This window comes from Rosa rugosa, chromosome 5 (assembly GCF_958449725.1).
Source record: "Rosa rugosa chromosome 5, drRosRugo1.1, whole genome shotgun sequence".
NCBI classification, from domain to species: Eukaryota; Viridiplantae; Streptophyta; class Magnoliopsida; order Rosales; family Rosaceae; genus Rosa; species Rosa rugosa.
The window spans coordinates 15,668,406-15,674,443 of NC_084824.1; the positions used below are offsets into that span (position 1 = coordinate 15,668,406).

Genomic DNA, 6,038 nt, shown 5'->3' on the forward strand with positions numbered 1-6,038 from the left:
GTTCATTTATAAATGGAATTACTTTATTAGTCGGAATTATTTGTTTAATTGTTACATCGTTTTCGGAAATAAATATTTGTTTTAAATTATATGGTTTTATTATAAAAATGAGTGTTTACGGATTTTGTAATTGTGAACTATAGTTGGTATTAGTGGCATCCCTGAGTGGATGACTACCTATATATATATTTACGTGAAATATATATATATCTTGGTGGAATTGTGTGTTCAGTTTACAATTGTTGTGCAATGTGATGTTGAGGAAAATAAATGAATTTGGAAAGAAAAGACGGTTTTGTCGGCTTTGAGTTTTGAAAGAAGTATGTATGATTTTGGTGACGGTTTTGAGTTGAGTAATTAATATTGGAAAATGATTTCGTTATTGTCTTAAGGTTGTTGGAGTTGAGGAAACAATATTATGTGATAACCAGTGTGGTGATCTATGAAGATGATATGCGTGACAATTTTGCGTAAATGATGTGGGTTGTGGTTGTTGAGTGATTGGTATTATCAATGATTGAGTGTGTATTGTTTTTAGTTTATTTCTATTATTGAATTGTTTGTTTCTTTCGTAATCTCCTGAACTAAATTATATGCAGGGATTACTGTTTTCTGAATTGATTGGTTTTAATGTAATCTCCTGAACTAAACTATATGCAGGGATTACTATGATTTCTATTGTTTGATTTTAATGTAATGATTGTAATCTCCTGAATTAAACTATATGCAGGGAGTATTATGATTTTAGATTGTGTGCTTTTGGTGATCTCCTGAACTAATTTTCTAAGTAGGGATTACTAGTTTTATTTAGTTTAATTTGTGAGTGCAATTGTGGATGAGACTCGTAATGAGTCGAGAAATGTTTTATCACGTCGTTGTGGTGATAAAAGCTTCATGTCGAGAAGAAATGAGTGATTTCTTTGATTTGTCGTTGAGCTTTCAAATGATTTGGTTTGTCACGGTGGTGACTTGTGTTTTCCTTAGAAAGAAAAGGATTTTGTTTTTGGAAAATAATCATTGTGTGTTGATTTGTTGTCCTTGAGTCGAAAATGTGTTTTATGGTTATTAGGGCTTACTCACACGAGCTTGCAAAAGCTTACCGGGTTTGTTGTTTCAACCCGGTGCACTATTCCATGGTGTAGGGGTTATTGTGCAGGTCACAGTAATAGTCGTCGAAGCTGAGGTTTTGTTGCTGTTGTAGCTTGGAAGTAGTACGGTAGTGGGGTACTTTGGTTTTAGTGTTCTGCTGTGTAGTGAGTGTGGGGGTGCGTTCACTTATTGAGTTTTTATTCTGTTTAATTTGTAAACTCTCGATAATGTAATATGTGACTCTAAAGAACGAGTCGGTATTGACATTGTGAACTCGGTTTGTTTAGTTGCTTAATTTAAATGAAAAATTTTATGTATGTTCTTTTTGGATTGTTAATTTATCGCGTTTCAGATTCGAATTCCTTTATTCGAAATTCGGGGTGTGACACCATAATTGCTTGTTTTGGCGAGCAATGTTCTTTATGTTGGCACTACTAAAAAAATACCATTTAAGGACACCAAACAAGGACACATAATTTATGTAGTGTCCTTGAAAGTTTTTAAGGACACACAACGTTAAATTGAAATTTTTTTTAGTGGGTGGACAGTCTTTAAGGACACCTTAAACCATTTAGGTTGTGTCCTAATATATATTGGGCTCCAAAACTTAAATCCAATTGAAATAAAAAAACGCGGCACCACGTACAGTACTTCGCGTTTTCAGTTCCCTCCCCAAATTTCACTTCCCTCCTTCCCCATTTTCGACTTCCCTCTTCAATTGAAACCCTACCCAATTAGAGAAAAGATGTTTCACTCACTCTATTTCAGTTTTTAGTTGTAATAGGAAAAAAAAAAAAAGGGGGAGCTAAAAACAGATTCGATCTGTTTCGACTCGGTGGAGGAGACGGCTACTATTTGAGTGGGTTCAACTCATAGTGAGGTTACCCGGTGTGAGACATCTCTGGGTTGACAGATTCTGGGAAGAATTTCAATACAAGGTGAGATTACACGATCGAATTTGGAGGTTACTCGATCCCAATTTTTTTTTTTTTTTTTTGCTATTGTTGGGTTCTGTTACTCGGTGACTTCCAGCTATAGTGCCCCTTTTGCGTGGAAGATTTTGATGTCGTTGGGGTATAATTTTGCAAAGAACGGGGTATGAAGCTTTGTGCAAGTTTTATTTATTTATTTATTTATTTTTTTATAATTTTTTTAATTTGAAGTATGAAGCTTTGTGCGTAAATTTGTTGATTGGAGCTTGCTTTGTTGTTAGCATTGTGTAAAGATGCAACCTTTCGAGTTGTGTTTTATTCACTGTAAATGAAACTGTAAGTTTTTGGGTGGCTCTAGATCTATTGAAGGTTGATTAAACATATCTAATGAGAAAATTAGTATAGTAGTTACATATCTAATGACTGCTGGATATCTATTGGTTGATCCTTTATCGGTTTTTCTTCATTCATTTTCTCTTACTTGACCTGTAGAACTCAATCCATTTGCAAATATGGAATAAGCATTTTGTTTTTATTCCATTTCTTCAGGCCTGGAGGAGCACTAGAGATTTGTGCATACATGTTTGAACTCTACAGGTTAGGCTATTAGTTTCAGACTTTCAGTTATGTTAGTTTGCTTGTTTTGATTTCTCATACGCTTGTGTCTTGACTTAAACTACAAGATTGTTTTGTCAATTTCTCAGCTAGTAGATTACCCTTGCAGAATGATATTAGTGTTTTAGTTAGTAGGTTCAGAGTTGAATATATTTGTTAAATCTTTGTTTCCGAGATTGTCTTTCTGACGATGTATTATATGATTGCAGATATGATTGCAAGGTGATAGGAGGTTCAAGTTCAATCTTGTTTTAAGGGAAGGAGAGGGCTGGAAATTCTGAGACATTGAGTCTATAGTGTCGAAAACTAGGAAGTGGCATTATTTTGACTGAAAAGGTTAGAAAGTTTTATCTTTCATATAAATATATAAATTTAGATACACATGTATACATGAATATTGGGCTCATTTATTTGTAATAGTATTTTTGCTTAGTTGTGCATGCTTACTGGGCTGCTTCTTTTTTTAGTGTAATATCCACTATAATGCATGTGATATATATCTATTGATCATTTCAGTTCAAGGGAAAAGACATTTATACTCAAGAAGGGATTGATGTAGTTCCAGTAGGGTGGGCAAAGCAGATTGATGGATATATCCAAGATTAGCATGCATATGGAGATTTCTTATTTGTGGTACTATGAAGTTATATAAATTTGAAGTCTACTTAGTGTAGTAGCTAGCAGCTACCAACTTTGAATTAAATTTGTCAAAATAGTAGTGGTAGTACATTTTGGATCTTTATTCTCCTTTAATGAGATGGACTTGTGGTATTTGAAGATTACTTGTTTTGGATATTGGATATTTATTGGATGTGACTATTTCCATAACTTTGAGGACATAATTTGAGTCCTATTATAGAAAAGAGGACACATATGGGAATGTACTCTTTGTGTCCTCTTATGGATTTAAGGACTCTATCTCCAGATTTTTGAGGACACAAATTGTGTGTCCTAGTATAGAAAAGATGACACATATGTAAAATATTTTTTGTGTCCTCTTATAGATTTAAGGACTCCATCTCCAGAGCTTTTAGGACACACTTTCTGTGTCCTTGTGTAGAAAATAGGACACTTAGTTGATAATATAAGGATGCAATTTAGGTGTCCTCTTATGGATATAAGGACACCACGTCTAAAGCTATTAGGACACATAAACTGTGTCTTCGTATAGATAAGAGGACACATTTCCAATGTCCTTGTTTGGGACTTATGATGACTCCCAGACAGAGGACTCTTTTTTAAAGAGTCCTTGTATGTATTTAAGGACACGGTTTCAATGTCCTTAAATCATGTTTTTCTAGTAGTGTGGGATGAGTCTAGTTTTGATTGGTCTACAGCTGGTTTCTTGGATGCCTGGATTACAAATGATAATGGTTTGATCTACAAATTTCAAGGTCATGACAATGATTTTATTGTTGGTAATTATTTTGAGGAGCTTGAGACTTTACTTTAAGTTTTTGCTAGTTTCTCTATAAATGTTTTCGTAGCAGTGTTTTAATGTACAAGGACAACTTGTTGGTGTAGTACACCTTCTCGTTTGCCCTAGGGTCAAGCCGATTCTGGCATTTGTATGCTCCCATTTTTATCTGAGACACTCTTTTGAGCGATTTCTATCGCTAATTCAATGAATTATTCTCTTAAAAAATAAAATAATATATGACTTAATTAAAGTACGGAGACCTCTTATATTTGCACTGTGAGAATCAATTTACTACTCTTTTTTTAAGGGTAAATCGGTTCATTGAAAAATGAAAACAACTAGAAGGTTGGAATAATACTCACACCAATACACGTACATGACATAGGGTTACACCTACATTGGCACACACGCTACTCCACATGACAGAGCACGAAGTCTAAAACTAATAAACAAACTTCTCCCTCAAAGAAAAATATAGGTATTTACTTAATTCACGCCGAGCATGTAATTGTAGTACACAAACTAAGCAACACTTCTAAGAAAGCTCATAGAAGATCTTTAGCTAGGCTAGATTAGACCACTTCAACCAAACCCTAAACAAGAACAATCTCCTTCCCCTTAGAGTTGGAGTTCCCATCATCACTAGAAAAGCTCAAAACCAGCTCTTCGGCCTTCTTGGGCGACCCCTGCTTCTTCATAGCCCCAATAGCCCCAGTTAACAAAATAAAGTTGATTAATTGCTGAAGCTACAAAATGTATACATATTATACGTATATTATTTTATGAATTAAATTCTGTTTAGTCCCTGTACTATGATCATTTTTTCGTTTCAGTCCCGGACATTCTCAATTAATCTGAAAAGTCCCTAACGTCAAAATTTCCGTCTGATTGGTCCCTCCCGCGTCAAATTAGGAGTTGGCCTTAGGTGAAATGTCCAATATACCCCTCTGTTATTTCTTTTTCCTTTTTAATTTATTTTTCTCCTTTTTTTTCTTTTTCCTTTTTAATTTCTTTTTTTCCTTTTTTTCTTTTTTCTTTTTCCTTTTTAATTTCTTTTTTGCTTTTTTATTTTTTATTTTTCCTTTTTTATTTATTTTTTTTTTCCTTTTTTCTTTTTTCTTTTTCCTTTTTCCTTTTTAATGACCATCGTATCCTGCTGCATCGGTAGCGCCACGTCGGCGAACCAATCCAGATCGACCCGAAACCCCAATTCTTGTTCTCCATGCCGGCGGCCCTTTTTTTTTTTCTTTTTTCTTTTTCCTTTTTAATTTCTTTTTTCCTTTTCCTTTTTTTGTTTTTCTTTTTAATTTCTTTTTTCCTTTTTCTTTTCTTTTTTATTTTATTTTTCCTTTTTAATGATCATCGTATCCTGCTGCATCGGTAGCGCCACGTCGGCGAACCAATCCAGATCAACCCGAAACCCCAATTATTATTCTCCACGCCGGCGGCCATTTTCCTTTTCCATAAGTATTCTTCTTCTTCACTTCTGGTTTTGGTCAACTTGGCCATCAAAAACCATCATTTCAACCAGACCCAAAATCCAAATCACCATTTTGAGCAAGACCCAAAAACCTCAGGGTCTGAAAAAATGGTAGTTTTCAGTGAAAAGTTTCCAAATTGAGGCTTGATGTGGAGAGAGAAAGTGAGATTTGAGTGGGAGAGAGAGAAGTAGGCTGTGAAAACAAGAGGGGAGTGGTTTAGCGGCGAATTTCCGAGCTGATTGGGATCTGCTTGTGTTTGGGAGATGGCGTCGGCGATGATGGAGGCGAGGGCGGATCCCAACAGAGGGAGATGGCTTCAGAGAAGGTGAAGAAGTGATCGATCAGCTCCTAGCCTCTTGCTTTTGCTCGATGTCCATCTCTGCACCGCCAAGCTAGGTCTTTGCTTGGTTTGGTTTCAATTTGGGGAGAGAAACAGATGGGTTGTGGAGTTTGATCGGAATGGGATTGGTGGGTTGAGGAAGGAGAAAGTAGGCAAAATGA

General features: G+C 35.3%; 1 long non-coding RNA gene across 2 annotated transcripts; it reads left to right on the plus strand.

Moving 5' to 3' along the window:
• Positions 1–2,372: 2,372 nt before the first annotated feature.
• On the plus strand, positions 2,373–3,418 carry LOC133712545 (uncharacterized). Of its 2 annotated transcripts, none has more exons than XR_009847469.1 (4): positions 2,373–2,390; positions 2,514–2,618; positions 2,846–2,972; positions 3,153–3,418. It is a non-coding gene; the product is annotated as an uncharacterized LOC133712545 (long non-coding RNA). The 2 variants fall into 2 exon arrangements; XR_009847468.1 differs by having other exon boundaries at positions 2,571–2,618.
• Positions 3,419–6,038: the final 2,620 nt, after the last annotated feature.